This window comes from Lathyrus oleraceus, chromosome 6 (assembly GCF_024323335.1).
Source record: "Lathyrus oleraceus cultivar Zhongwan6 chromosome 6, CAAS_Psat_ZW6_1.0, whole genome shotgun sequence".
Lineage (NCBI taxonomy): Eukaryota > Viridiplantae > Streptophyta > Magnoliopsida > Fabales > Fabaceae > Lathyrus > Lathyrus oleraceus.
Window position 1 is genome coordinate 144,884,303 of NC_066584.1, and position 17,094 is coordinate 144,901,396.

Consider the following 17,094-nt stretch of genomic DNA (forward strand, 5'->3'; position numbering starts at 1 on the left):
TAACAAATTTATTATCGATGTGTCTTATTCTGGACCGACCAAAGGCCCAACTGACTAAGATTCAATCCATCTCAAATGCACTCCACTTGACTCAAAGTTTAAAATCAGTTCACACACAAAAAGTAAGGGACAATCTCTGATCTCCATTTTTCACTACACACATCTTAAATATTGGACTAACTTAAACATTGGAGTGCTAACCATACAGGTCCACCATGCGCCACCATAAAGAAGATCGGAGACACCGTTCAAGATCATCAGTTTTCCAACTACTTCAATTTCTGGGTCTCAAACGAAACAACAGAGTCGTCTACTAGAATTGATATTTGATTCTCGCTAATTTCCATCTTCAGGTCAATCTTGATCTGAAATCAAATATGTAACCATAACAAAAGAAGAGAAAAAGGTAACTCTTGTAGTTATGTCTATAATCTCCAGTACATCTTCTGAATCTAACGTTCGCCAAGTATCACCTATTGAAGAATTTCGTGATATTACATCATCTAGCACTTATTATAACACCCCGTTTTTCTAATTAGATATTTTAGTATAATTTATTTGTTAGAATGATATATTTTAATGATTATTTTATTATTGGGTGTTGGTGGGGTATGTATCCTTGAATTAGGGGTATATAGGGATGATAGAAGTGAGTAGAATAATTTAGAATTGTTTTAGTAATTAAAAAGTAATGTTTGACTATTTGCATTCTATTAAATAGGAAAATATGAGGTTATTTAATTAATTGAGTAAATAAATTTTGGAATAATAAAATAATAAGAAAAAAGGGAGTGTGTAGAGATTTTAAGGGCAAGATAGTAATTATAAGGTTAAGTTGTGGGTAGTATAGAGAAAGTCTAATGGGAGAAATAGGTTTACTAGAAAAAGAGAGAATTGGGAAAAATAGTCAGATTTCATCGTACGAAGAAACTTGGGGAAACGAGAAGAAATGTTAGGGCAAGAGGCTAAAGTTGATCTAGAGGAAGAGAGTGAAGGTTTCACTTTAGATTTTTGCAAGAAATTCAAGTAAGGGTGGGAAACTATTTCAATAATAATGGGTATGATGGAAGGGTAGAGTGGAGGGACTCATAACCTTCCATAAGGTTTGTTATTATTTTGATTGATGATGATAGTATTGTTTTTATATGCAACAATATGAATTATAACCATGTGTACTAATATGTTGCTTTTGTGATGTGTTTGAATCAAATTAATCATGTTGAATTTGATGAAAATTTGATGATTTAGAGATGATGAATATGATGATATTATTGTAATATGTTGTTGATCCATGAACCCATGAAATAATATATGAGTTTAGGGTGTGATAGCAGTAGGAATTAGGATTAATATGATAAATTTTCATAAAATAAGTTGTTGTTATATAAGGTAGTGTTAGGATGATTAAAAACTTATTTTTAGACAAAAAATAGCAGTATGTGTCAACCTATGCAAGTCATGTGCCGACCTATTCTATGCATGGGTTAGCTTGTATAGGTCATGAGTTGACACATACAATCGGAACATCAAACAGAAGCTACATGCTTTAAAAATGAGGTAAATGAGCTGACCTATAACTTCTATGTGTGGACACATAGGAAAACGTTTCTTCTATGTGTCAACGTATAGAACGTATGTGTCGGTACATAGACTATTTTTCCCATAAAAACTTGTTTTTCATGCATCACTACGCCAAAAACTGGAATAGACAGCGCACCTTAGAGGGCGCTTTCTTAAAGAAGCGCACTCTAAAGTGAAGAGAAAAATAAGGAGGAATAGACAGCGCACTTTAGAGGGCGCTTTTGTAACAAAGCGCCCTCTAAAGTGAAGCAAAAAAATAATGAGGAAATGGAGGGACACCAATAGAGGGCGCGTTTATGAAAGCGCCCTCTAAGGATACCCTTAGAGGGCGCTTCTAAGAAAGCGCTCTCTAAGTCCATGTACAACAGCGCACTTTAGAGAGCGCTTTTGTAACAAAGCGCCCTCTAAAGTGAAGCAAAAAAATAATGAGGAAATGGAGGGACAACAATAGAGGGCGCGTTTATGAAAGCGCCCTCTAAGGATACCCTTAGAGGGCGCTTCTAAGAAAGCGCTCTCTAAGTCCATGTACAACAGCGCACTTTAGAGGGCGCTTTATTACAAAAGCGCCCTCTAAAGTGAAGCGAAAAAATAATGAGGAAATGGAGGGACAACAATAGAGGGCGCGTTTATGAAAGCGCCCTCTAAGGATACCCTTAGAGGGCGCTTCTAAGAAAGCGCTCTCTAAGTCCATGTACAACAGCGCACTTTAGAGGGCGCTTTATTACAAAAGCGCTGTCTAAAGTGAAGCGAAAAAATAAGGAGCAATAGACAGCGCACCTTAGAGGGCGCTTTTTTTCCACAAGCGCCCTCTAAGGTCCCCTTTAGTAAACATTAAAATTATAACATACTGCGCGTTTTGTTATTTCACTCTCTGTTATTTTCGTTCTTTTTCACGTTAGGGTTCTAAGGCGTTCTCCTTCCACCTCTGTTAGATCTACGACGTTTCCTCCTTCTGGCACCAAAGGTACGTTTGTTTCGTTTTAGCTTTGCCCTATTTCTTGCTTTGTTTTAGCTTTGCCCCATTTCAGTTTTATGTTATTGTTGTCTATGCTACGTTTGTTTCAACCTGTAAAGTTTCAATATTCATAGTCATTTTAAATATGATAGCGCATGCGTAAATTTCAAGCCCTACGTTTGTTTGGGTTTATTAGGCAATTGACGGTTGGTTTTTAGTGACCATGATAGCGCATGCAATGGGACTACATTACCCAGTAGTTAGGGTTATACGACCTATGAATATCTGATTTTGTGTCAACACCAGTATCATTAGAAACCTAGGTCTGAATGTGTTTGAACTCTTCTGAAATTGTTTTTTGTTTATTCTAATTAGTAATGGATAATACATGGATGTCTTCCAATCGATTGTCGAGAGAGTACGAGAATGGGGTATTAGAATTCGTTAAGTTTGCCGTTGCGCACGCCGAAGACCCCAGTAGAATGATATGTCCTTGCTTGGGTTGTTGTTATGGGAAACGGGTTGACGCAGTTCAGTTGACATCGCATCTAATGAGGCATGGAATTGATCAAAGTTATACATGTTGGAGTTTGCATGGTGAGAAAAGTAACGAGAATGTTGAACCGGGGGATAGTACGACCTATGCCTCAAACTATAGTGGCGCAGATACATACGATTGTGATCGAGTTGAAGAGATTGCAGAAGCACTTGAAGGAGATCTTAAGGATTGTCCCGAAATGTTTGAGAGGTTGGTAAGTGATGCAGAGAAACCTTTGTATGATGGTTGCACTAAATTCACAAGATTGTCTGCGGTATTAAAGTTGTACAACTTAAAGGCGGGCAATGGGTGGTCGGATAAAAGTTTCACAGAGTTATTAGCCCTTTTGAAAGATATGCTTCCTGAGGATAATGTTCTTCCCAATCGAACATATGAGACCAAAAAGATGTTGTGCTCTATTGGCATGAGCTATGATAAGATACATGCATGTCCAAACGATTGCGTTTTGTTTCGAAATGAGTATGCATCGTTAAATGAGTGTCCTAAATGCGGTGTCTCGCGATATAAGAACAAGTTGTCTCCAGCAAAGGTCTTGTGGTATTTTCCTGTTATTCCGAGATTTAGACGCATGTTTCGTAGTGAAACCGATTCAAGACACTTGACCTGGCATGCAGATGAAAGAATTATAGATGGAAAGTATCGACATCCGGCAGATTCACCACAGTGGTTGAAAATTGATAATGATTATCCTGAATTTGGAGAAGAATCAAGAAACCTTCGCTTGGCATTATCTACTGATGGAATGAACCCACACGGTATCCAGAGTATCTCACACAGTACATGGCCTATGATTATTATGATTTATAACCTACCTCCATGGCTATGTATGAAGCGTAAGTACATGATGTTGTCTATGTTGATTTCTGGACCTAAACAACTAGGGAATGACATAGACGTGTACTTGAAGCCCTTAATCGAAGATTTAAAGATTTTGTGGGAGACCGGTGTGGAGGTTTATGATGGATATAGGAAAGAAAGTTTCAACTTGAGGGCGATGTTGTTTGGCACAATTAATGATTTTCCAGCATACGGAAATCTATCAGGGTATAGCATAAAAGGTCAATGTGCGTGTCCTATTTGTGAAGATAAAACAGATTGGAAGCGCTTGGAGTTTGGTCAGAAGAATGTCTTTCTCGGTCATCGGAGATTCTTAAATTCAAATCATCACTACCGTGGATGGAGAAAGGGGTTCAATGGAGAGACAAAACAAGGAAGAGCTCCACCTATATTGACGGGTGATCAAATTTTTGAAAAGGTGAAAGATTTGGATACTCAGTTTGGCAAGCCTTTTGCCCACACACTTGTCAAAAGTGGGTGGAAGAAGAGGTCAGTTTTTTTTGAATTGCCGTATTGGAAGTCCTTGTATGTGAGACATTTTCTTGATGTTATGCATATTGAAAAAAATGTATTTGAAAGTGTTATTGGCACGTTACTCAATATACAAGGAAAGTCTAAGGATGGCCTTAAGGCAAGAAAGGACTTGATAGCGATGGGAATAAGAACTGAATTAGGACCCTTGAAGAAAGGAAAACGAACATATCTACCGCCTGCTGCTTATACTCTATCTAGAAAGGAGAAAAAAACATTGTGTAAGTTTCTAAGTGAAGTTAAAGTTCCAAAAGGGTACTCTTTAGATATTAGAAGACTTGTGTCTATGAAAGACCTCAAGTTAAAGAGTTTAAAGACCCATGATTGCCATGTTATAATGGAACATTTTCTCCCAATAGGTATACGTTCTATTCTTCCAGAAAAAGTAAGAAGCTCTATAACTAAGTTGTGTTCTTTCTTCAAGTCAATTTGCAGTAAGGTGATCAATCCTGCGATCTTACCAATGTTGCAAAAAGAAATCGTTATTACTTTGTGTGAGCTTGAAATGTTTTTTCCTCCATCATTTTTTGACATAATGGTACATCTAGTTGTTCATCTTGTGAAAGAGACACAATTGTGTGGACCAGCTTATATGAGATGGATGTACCCTGTTGAACGTTATATGAAAATATTAAAAGGGTACGTGAAGAACCGAAGTCGACCAGAAGGTTGTATGGTTGAAAGATACATTGTTGAAGAAGCGATTGAGTTTTGTACTGAATATTTGTCTAATGTTCAGTCAATCGGACTCCCCAAGTCTCAGCTTGTCGAAAAGAAAGAAGGAAAAAATCTAATTGGAAATAAAATCGTGGCAGTATCAAGGGTCGAACGGGATCAAGTGCATTTGTATGTTCTGCACAATGAGAATGAGGTTGAGCCGTATGTTGAAATTCACAAGGATGTTCTCCGAGGTTTAAATTCCAATAGAAATGAAAATTGGATAGTACGAGAGCACAATCGATGTTTTATACCTTGGTTTAAGGATCATATTTATTCAAAGTATTATTCAGATCCCGCTTCAATAACAGAAAGGTTGAAATGCTTAGCATATGGTCCAAGTTTCCATGTTTTTTCTTATAGCGCATACGCGATTAATGGATACACATTTTATACCAAAGAACAAGATGATAAAAGTACTATGCAGAATAGTGGTGTCACCGTGGTAGCTGAAGCAATGCACATATCAAGTGTGAAGGACTTAAACCCCAAATTTGCAAATCTGTCGTATTTTGGTGTTATCGAGCGCATTTGGGTGTTTGATTATGAGAAGTTTCAGATTCCTATATTTGGTTGCAAGTGGGTTGAAAATAATAACGACATTCGAATGGATAAGTCAGGATTTTTGCAAGTGGATCTTAATAGGGTGGGATACAAAGATGAGTCTTTTATTCTAGCCTCTCAAGCTAGACAAGTGTTCTATGTCAATGATCCGAAAAGTACGAAATGGTCTATAGTTCTTTTTTCCAACAAAGTAATTGATGAAAACACTGGAGATCAAGGTGATATTGATGTTGAGATTGAATCGTTTACCAGAAATGATCAAGATGAGAATAATATATCAAATGATTCATATATTAGAAATGATCATAATGAGGGTATTTGGATCAATCCAACCGTCCGTGTTGTCAAGAGACATGTAGAACATATTCCAACCAAGAAAAGAAAGAGAACTTAGTGAAAAAGGTACAGGTCAAATGATTTTAATTGTTTTCTTTATTACAGGTAAAATGACTTTTATGATTTTAATTGTTTTTACATTTGTCATCTGATTTTAATTGTTTTCTTTTTTACAGGTAAAATGGCTATTATGAAGTCAATCATTCGTGCAAGGGGCAAGGGATGCTCGAAAGTATCAATTGATATTTGTTTAGATGGAGATGCTCTATTATCGTCAAGCCTCATTCGCGTAGATGATGATGCTGGATATTTGAAAGTATCCCTCTACGACAATGGAACATGTCCATCTAAACATATATCAATTCTATCTTCAAAAGATAAGGGTTCAATGTTGGCAAGTTACATTGGTTTCCTTGTTCGACAACATATTCCGATTACATGTGATAATTGGAGAAGTCCGGACTTGAAGGTTGGCAAAGAAAAAATATGGTCGGAGATACAGGTACTTACCATATATTGTTATATGTTTTTTGTTGCATCAACTTTGCAGCCTTGTATTGTAGGCAGAATTTAGGACTTCTCAAAGTTGATTTCTTGTTACTTTGTCGTTCATAAAATACACCACTAAATTCTCTGCGTTTAATTTTTAATTTTTTTTCATCAGGCTTGTGTCTCAATAGAGGATGGGTATCTACCTAAAGTTACTTTTGTAGTGGTCCAAAAGAGACATCACACCCGTCTCTTTCCTGTCAACCCCAAAGAGACCGATAGAAGTGGAAAAATTATGCCAGGTTTTTTCAATATATTTCTCAACGCAGCTGGTATATATTATCATTTGAATTTATCACTTTTTGCTGATTTTGTTGTTCTAAATTGTCAAAGGAACCGTGGTAGACACCGACATTTGTCACCCTAGGGAATTTGATTTTTACCTTAACAGCCATGCAGGAATTCAGGTAATATTAGCTATGTCATTTAACTTTATGCCATTGTTTACTATTTGTTGCTCAATCGCCTTTTGACAGTTCTGTGTTATTTGCATTTGGACGTGTTCTTTTTGCAGGGGACTACTTATGCTGCCATCTGTTGTTTTGGTTGAGCCTTATTTTGTATGGATGTGCGATAGAACTACTAGACAGCTTTTGGATATACAGAACATGTTTGCCACCATGGGTGGATGGGCGTTTTTGTTTAGTATTGGTTAGAACTACTAGACAGCTTTTGGATACAGTGGTCACTGGGTGTTGGTTGCTATGTTTTATTCTCTTAATTGTAGTACTTTGAGAATATGTTGTTGTATATTGTTGATCAAAGAATCATATATTAATGTTGTATATATGGAGGATTAATGTTGTATATAAATGGATTCATGTTGTATATATCAATGGATTAATGGTGTATAACATTGGATTAGAGGATGAAATCAATATGAATTTTACACTTTTGCAGCATGCGAACAGGTTACCAATTAAATATATATCCACTGTTTTTCAAACAAATTTTTTTAAAATAACTAACACTTTAGAGAGCGCTTTGTCCAGAAAGCGCCCTCTAAACACTTTACATTGACAACTTTAGAGGGCGCTTTTTCCTGAAAGCGCCCTCTAAACACTTTACATTGACAACTTTAGAGGGCGCTTTTTCCTGAAAGCGCCCTCTAAACACTTTACAATGACAACTTTAGAGGGCGCTTTTTCCTGAAAGCGCCCTCTAAACACTTTACACTGACAACTTTAGAGGGCGCTTTCTGCCCTCTAAGGTGTCCCTGTATGGACCACTCCAGAGGGCGCTTTTTTCTTAAAGCGCACTATAATGTGGCCACTTTAGACAGCGCTTTCTCCAGGAGAACAAAGCGCTATCTTTACCTATGCCAGCGCCAGATTAGAGGGCGCTTAAAAGCGCTGTTATAGGCCAAAATAAGCGCCCTCTTTTCCCTTATTTGGCGTAGTGCATGGAAACTTTTCTAACTCATTTCAAGATGTTTTTATGCTTCTGAATGCTAAGGTCCAGTCACATTAGTCAATTATCTACTGTAGAGATCTTTGTGATGACTTGTATGATTGGTTAGTGAAATTTTTATGTTTATACAATGACGTGTTGTTGTTTTGGTGAAGTGACATGAATGAATACTTATGGAATCATGTTTGATGAGTTGATGATGTTTGTTGATGTTATTGATGTTATAACATGAATTGATTGTTGCGCATGATGAATGATGTAATGTATGAATGGTGAGATGTGTATGGGGATCCTTTTGGTGAACCTTATTATGACAATGCATATTGTTGAGAGTCATGCATCATGGTGTATAGGCTTCGGTCTAGTTTTGGTGTGCACTGGTCCTATGGTGATTGGGAGCCAGTAGTCGGTTTCCGATGGGAATCGGTGAAGTGTTACCTATGGTGGTGGTAACGATTTGGTGTCCTCTAGTCCTATGGTGGAGATCAGGAGCGAGATAAACCTGAGTGTTCATGAATGGTACCACATGCACATGAGTCGTTTTCATTGTCATGAGTCACATAGCATGAATGAAATGTATCCATGGAATATGACTATGTGTGATGATAATATTGTTGCGTATGATGTTGATTCTAATTGAGATGTTGTTGTGTATGATGTTGATGTGACTTGGGTATGAGAATGTGATATGTTGTTGTGCATAATTGTGTAGATGTTGTACTTTATTTTATATTCTATACTATTTATCATTGAAATGAATTATCACCCCTTCTGTTTGAATGTTGTCTTTACATGGACATCATGCAGATACTCAGGAGTAGATCTCACGGAAGTGAGTGGAAGCTAGATCTTGGAGCTACTTCTTAGTTTATCATTTAATTAGAAATGTCTTGCTTTAATTATGTAACATCAGGTTGGGAATGCTTGTTTAGCTTCTTATGTCATGTTTATGTTAAAGTATTACAACTGATGTAGTTATTGAGATGATTTATTTAAACTCTTTTACTTGTTATAAAAGTTGAAGTTGATACTAAATGGTATAAGTGCAATATGGTTTTTGACTGCTTTAATTATGATTCTGTTGTGATAGTACCCGATGAGTTGGATGTCGTGTAAATATCCTAAGTGCAAAAGTATGCCTTAAATTGTTTTGTCGTAATGAGTGTTATGGAGCATGATGTGTTTGTAATGTGTGTGACACCCTTGTGGTTGTGATTTTAATTAAAATATCTGATAATTGTATGTGGGGTTTAGAACGGTGTTACACTTATCCTTCATCAAATCACTTTATACTCGAAACTGATACAAATATTCAGCGAAGGAAAGATTGATTGAAATTAGGATTTCTGGATCGAGATAAAAACAATGGACTTCCAAATGTTGATCAACCTCTAATTCTTGCGGTCACCGTCGATGATCGCAATCTGACCGGATTCCTCATAGACGAAGGAAGTTCGTGTAACATTCTCTACTTAGAAATAGTGGATCTGATAGGAATCACGCAAGAGGATCTTAAGGAACTAGAGATTTGGCAGTGACTATTGGAGAAAGAGTGTGCGAAAGAAAAGTAATCCTCAATTTTATAATAATACAATGTAAGAGCTTCTTTAGAGGTATCCTAGGGAGATCATTTCTAGAGAGACTAGAAGATGTGGCATCCTTGGTTCATCTGAAAGTGAATTATCACGACGCCGAAGGAAGGTTGGTTTCAATGAATGCCAACGTGTATGAAGTAAGATAGGTCAAGGAAATCTTCCAAAAGGATCTTTTGACGTCATCCATATCCTTAGAAGTTAAAGTAAGAGGAGAGCCATGGAAACTCATGCGTTCAACTTGGATACTTATGAAGACGAGGCTTGGCCGATGCCAGATGGTGATTTTGAGTTCATCCAGCTCTACGGAAATTCAGTCATATTAGTTAAAGTGGGAGTTGAACTTCCTTTGGAAGTAAGAGCTTCCCTGATTGAATGCCCTCATGTTAACATCGACTTTTTCGTTATAACCCTACATGAGATGCCCGAATTGATCCTAGTGCAACGTACCACCAACTGAATATGGGTTTCAGCGCTCATTATGTCTTTCAGCGTCGGAGAAAATAACATCCAAAAAAATAGTAAGTTACCGCTTGCACAGATAAGGGCTTGTTGGATGCCCAATTTATTTCTGAGGCCAAGTATACATTGTGGTTTTCTAATGTCGTGTTGGTGAAGAAGGACTCGAGGAAATGGAGGATGTGCATTGAGTATACAAATCTTAACAAGGCATGCCCTAAATATTCTTATTTTCTTCCAAACACTGATAAACTCGATGATAACTCAACTTGATATCATTTTCTTTCATTTATGGACACCTATTAGGGGTATAATAAGATACCTATGTATGAGCAGCCGGGTAAAAACATACTTCATGACCGAGCAAGATAATTACCAATACAATGTCATGCCCCTTGTATTAAAGAATGTCAATGCAACCTACCAGAGGATGATGAACAAGATCTTCCAAGAATAGATATGAGAGACTATGGAACTGTGCATGGCTGATATGATCATAAAGCCTAGCCAAAAGGAGATTCATGCCCAACACCTTCAACTGGTGTTCAAGAGGGTCCAAAATTTTAATATGTGTCTCAACCTGGAGAATTTCACTTTCGGGGTAAGGGATGGAAAATTCTTAGGTTTCTAATTGACCGAGCAAGGAATTGAAGAAAAGTCAGATAAATGTGAAGTGGCGATTCAAATGAACTCATCGAGTTCGATGAAGGAGGTTCAGAGGTTAAATAATATGTTGACTGCTTTGAATAGATTTATTTCAAAGACTGCACAATAAACTTTTCCTTTCTACAGACTGTTGAAGAAAAAAGCTGATTTCGAGAGGAAAACTGATTATGAATAAGTGTTTAAATCTTTGAAGAAAATATTAGCCATACCCTTGGCACTTAATTGGCCGTGTCTAGGGGAAGTCTTGTACCTATACTTGGTTGTTGTTGAAGAAGTTGTAAGTGTTGTTCTAATTAGTGAATTTGATGCCCACCAGATACCAAAAGATCGAAACGGAAGCCTTGGTGTAATAACAACATCTCCTAAGCTACGACGATACTTACTCACACATTTTATAATAGTCCAGACATATATGACTCTAAAACAAGTGTTTTACTGACCAAATTTGGTCGGGTGTCTAAATAAGTGGGTAGTTGAGTTGTTTGAGTTTGAGGTGTCCTTTGAAGCAAGAAAAGCCTTGAAAGCTCGATTTTTTATGACTTCCTAGCCCAAATGACTCCAGTGCCCATATAGCCAAACTGCACATAGGTAGTCTTCATACACGAGTCATCCAATAGCAAAGGAAGCAATGGTGATGTAATTTTAAAAAATAACTTCGATTTAGTAGTGGCATTGTCAATAAGGTTTGAGTTACTGACCACCAATAACCAGGCTGAACATGAGGTCGTCATCGCCGGGATCACACTCGCAGAAAAAATGGGGGGTGAATGCATTAAGCTACAAACTAACTCTTAATTGGTTGTTTCAAAAATAAGAGGAGAAACCCAAGCAAAGTATCGTTTGCTCCAGAAGTACCTCAAGTTGGCCGCTGAAAGTTGACAGGATTCAAGGCATTTAGATTAATCATGTAACTTGGCAGGAAAACACCCAAGCCAGCATACTATTTCAGTTAATTAGCCAGCATTATAAGTTAGAAAGACCTCCAACACCGAAACTAAAGAGAAATTGGTAACAATGGTAAGTAACTTAGCTCCACCCTCTTGGATGATCCCGATTGAGCAGTATATCGAGTCTGAAATCCTTGCGGCATATCCATCCGAAGCAGTGCTAGTTAAAAGAAGTTCAGAAGGGTACATCGTGGTTGGATGAAATTTATACAAAAGGGAATTTTCCACGCTATTCATGAGGTTCTTTGGGAAAGCAGGGGATAATTGTGCCCTCTTGGAGGTGCATAAAGGAATCTTCGGGCACCACCTAGGGGCAAGGGTGTTAGCTAATAAAGTTCTAAGAGTTGGTATTACTTGTCGACCATGATCCAGGATGCCCAAGAGTACGTGAAAAAATGAGACAAGTGTCAGAGACATGGCGACAATTTTAATGTCTAGACTACCGAGCTACATATATTAACATCTCCATGACCGCTTATGCAATGGGGGATGTATATCCTCAGACTCTTTGCTCTAGCATCGGGATAACTCAAGTATCATCTTGCTGTTGTCAATTATTTAATGAAATAGATTGAAGTCGAGGAGTTTGCTAATATCACCACAACAATCATCATAAAGTTATTTAAGAGGAACATATTGGCTAGGTTCAGAGTGCCCCAAGTCGTCTTCATAGACAATGGGACACACTTAATTGACAATGGGACACACTTCATCAAGAAAATACTAAAAATTAGGAAGCATTTCACGTAAATAGAGCATCCAGAAACAAACGTCCAAGTCGAGGCTGCCAATCGCCTAATAGTTAAAGGTTTGAAATAAAGATTAGAAGAAGGCAAAGGCATTTGGGCTGACAAACTACCGAATATCTTATAGGCGTACCGTACCACACCCAAGTCGACCATAAGAGAAATCCCCTTTTGTTTAAGTTTAACGTATGTGCTAAATTTTGTTATTCTAGTAAAAATCGAAGAGCTAAGCTGGATGACGCCAATTATATTTCCAGCAAAAACTAATGAAAAATATATTAGAGAAGAAATATACCTTTTGGAAGAAAAGAGAATGGAAGTGGTCTTCACCAGCATTGTCGTTGAGGAAAGCACGACTTCAGGATACAACTGTTACATCGAGCCCCGAGAATTGCAAACTAGAGATTTAGTGCTTCAGAGGGCAGATATTAGAAATAAAAATTTAGGGATGGAAAACTAGCATGTAATTGGGAAATTCCCTATTGCATTCATGCTAGCACCGAAGGAGAGCAGATACCAAGGACATGGAACGTCACTAAATTGAAGCAGTATTATAGTTAATAATTTATTTTAATCCCATATCTATGTAATTAATTGAATCAAGTATGAATGAAAAGATTTTCCTATTATTATCCCTTTATTACTATTTTTGTGGATCTCATTTTACAGGACAATAAAGATAGAAATTACATGATTACGTATGTCATACAGACTAAACTCATTCCAGATATGGCTTAATTACATCCCTTACATGATGGCGTATCTGATACACACTAAATGCATTTCTTCGATTTTGATATGGCTTAAACTCATCCCTTACATGGTTGTATATTTGATACACGCTAAACGCATTTCTGCGATCATGATAAGGCTTAAACACATTCCTCACATGAGCTTACTACACGCATTTTGGCATAGTTGTCGCACCCCCATTAGGATCTATCCAATCCAATGGTATAGGTAGTGGATCCTGAAGACATCCGCCTTGACCCGAGCTAAGTCTCGGGGGGCAGGGATGGAGATCCTACCCATAGTTCCTTTTGGTTGGTTTCATTAGATAAAACAATATATGTAGAAGATGCATTTTAAGCAACATGTGGAACAAGATGTGTCAGCATGTGTTCTAGCATCTAAGTTTATTGATAAGAAGAGTTGTTCAGGTAAAATTCTTGACAAAACCAGTTAAGCAAGAGTGTTCAGCTAAAGTGATTGACAGAACCACTTAAGTAAGAGGTTCCAAGATGCAGCTAAAATGCTTGACAAAACTAGTAAAGCAAAAATAGTCAACATGTGAGTATGTATCATCTTGGCATAAGGTTTAGGTACTGACTATCTTCAGATGTCCTTCAGAAGAGTGGTGGTGCAGACTTCTTCAGAATATGCAAAGGTTTACTTTTGGGAAGAAGCTTGTGTTGTTAATCTAAAATTTATTTGAAAATATTTGGATTTGTTTCAATCAAATAAGATTTGATTGGATGTACCTTGAAGGAAGATTTGATCCAAGATTTACTCTACAAAGAAGTCTTATATGAAGATAGTTATTTTGGATGTACTGGTGTAATATGTGGAACACGATGTTCCGACATGTGTACTGTAACATCGGGCCTTTGACAAATGTTATTACAGTTGTGCTATAAGATCTGGTCTTTGACAAATGTTATTGCAGTTGTGGTATAAAAGGGTGTGTTGTAACGCCTGGTCTATGTCAACAGACAAATGTTATTGCACTTGTAGTGAACAAGGGACACATGTGGAGCACGTTGTTCTAATATGTGTGCAACATCTGGACCTGGTTTAACAGGCTGATGTTGTTGCATTTTTTTAGCGAAATTCAAGTTGATATTCAATCAGATTTGTTGATATGTTTCAACAATGCGTTTGTGTGATTTGTTTGACAACTTTTGAAGATCAAATCAATTTAAATGTAGATTTAAATTTGAATTTATATTTAAAAAAATCATATATTTTGTTGGAGATTTTTGTGGAATAAATCATATCCAGAAATATCTGCATTTATTTTGGACGAAATTAAATCAAATGACCATTGGAAAAATCCCACAAGAAGCATTTCTATTTAAAGAGACTCAAACCTAACTTTTGAGGTATGCAAGTTTTGAAGATAACTAGTGTTAGGGTTTATCATTTGGGTCTTTATTTGTGCACCACTCTAGCGTCTCCTTTCATATCTTAAGGCATATAGTTTGGTTGGAAAGTTGAGTTGTAAAACTTTGTTGCAAGATATTAAGTCTATAAGCTTGAGAACAAAGTGTTTATGTTTCTTGTATTCCACGCTAATGTCATAATAAGGATTAGTGTTGAATCTTTTTGTATACCATTCTATGTTTCAGTAAATTGGCATAGTTGTTAGCTTGCTTAAGTAGAGTCGTAATTTCAATAATCAATAGACTTGTTATTGAGGTTGATCACTAGGGGTTAGTGGTTGAAGAAAGTGACTAGGATTTTATTATTCGTTTATTTATTTATTTATTTTATTGATTAATTAATTTATATAATTATTTTATATGATTTATGACGTGTATGGTCAATGTCGGCATTCATGGTGAATTATGCTTAATTAATTAGTTTTGGTGGTATTTAATTAATTAATAGAAATTTGAGAGAATGGTATATATTGGGGTAAAAGGTGAAAATAATATAAAATGAGACGGTTATTAATGAAAAGCTTATGTTTAGTTGGGCCAAGAGTTTAATTAAATGAAATTAAATTAGGTTAGTATATATTTTAAGAGAAATAGAAAATAAGTGGTGTTGGAGAGCATTTGTGAAAAGAAAAGAGGAAAGCAAGAACTTTTGGGAGAAAGAGAGACTTAGGGCTTGAGGAAGGAGACCCCATAAAGATTGCTTGCTTGCTTTTGCTGGAGTTATAAGGTAAGGGGGGAAAATGGTTTATATATATGTGTTTGACATGAAAGGATAGAGAAGAGAGACCCTTACTCTCATTAGGAATTGTGTAAATTTTGTTTTAATTTGTTGTTGTTGTGGGATATTCTGAAAAATTGATGATTATTTGTGTTGTTATGTGATTTTTATGACTGAATTCATGTGTGTATTATTCTGTTTATGATCATGTGATTCTCTGTCATTGTTGGATATTTTGAGCTTTGAGCATGAATATGAATTTGATGAAAGTGATGAATGGATTGTGTGTTCAATTGCTATGATCCATGACTTGATATGTGCGTTGTAACATGTTTGATAATGATGATATTGTTGTGTGTTATTCAATTTATGTTAGGGTGTATTTGAATGTGATAATGAAAGTTGAGATGATGTATGGAGGATAAGGAATAAGGAAGATGAAGTTCATATGAGAAAACTATGAATTTTGGGATTTTGGCTGATGTCAAGATGTCAATTGATTGCCTGTGTATAATTTAAGAAAAATATGAAAAATTTAGCCATGACATTCTATTTGTGAAATCTCTAAAGGAATTATATTCCTTTCACTTTTTTAGTACTTAATACTTTGCCTTTTTATTTATGAGTTTATGTCATATTTTTGGTTAAATTATTTTCACAAAGAATTGTTTTGATTAAGATGTATATATAAATGTATAGACACAATTTATACATAGTCTGACAATTTAAAAGAAATAAATTGAAATTTTTACTTGTAACTGAAGCTAGTGGAAATATACCCAAACGCGTTGCACGATCAATCATACAACAAAGTCTCCACCAAAACTTATTTATCCCAAAAGAGGGAAAGGAAAATATCGATAAAACCCTAGGGAAAAGAGAAATGGGTAAGGAAGTCGATTATGCAAGGGGAAGGTATTAATACCCCTCACATCCATGGTAATCCATGGAAACCATTTTGATTTCTCTTGCTTGAATGGGTGTTGCTATCTTCATGTACCTGAAAAACAAAAAATTGGTTAGAAAAAAAGTTCTCGAAGAGGATTGGGACCCTCATGCCTACGTATTCTCATAGTGCAATGAGAAAGTCAGAGCCTCGTAGTTCGTGGAACCAGAGAAAGAAAGGGAAAAAAAGCAAGAAGAGTGCTCTCCAAGGATTCACATCCTCATGCTTACCTATCCTCATAGTTCAATAAGGAAATCAGAGCTCCATATTTCGGAGGACTAAGACTGGAAGAAAGACATGATCGGGGTGGTGTTTAATCCGGAAAAGACTAGAAACTGACTGAAGCGGTGTTTAAACCAAGGTAAAAAAAGGTAGAGAAATGGTGTCAAAACCAAGAAAGGGGTGTTAACCATGAAGCTGATTAACTCAAAATGTGGTGTCATAACCAAGAATATTAAGATAAAAGGTGGTATCAAAACCAAGAAAAGGGGTGTGAACCATGAAGGTGATTAACCCAAATTGTGGTGTCATAACCAAAAACAGAAAGATAAAAGGTGATGTCAAAACCAAGAAAGGAGTGTGAACCATGAAGGTGATTAACCCAAATTGTGGTGTCATAACTAACAAAAGAAAGATAAAAGGTGGTGTCAAAACCAAGAAAGGGGTATGAACCATGAAGGTGATTAACCCAAATTGTGGTGTCATAACCAAGAACAGAAAGATAAAAGGTGGTGTCAAAACCAAGAAAAGGGGTGTGAACCATGAAGGTGATTAACCCAAATTGTGGTGTCATAATCAAGAACAGAAATATAAAAGGTG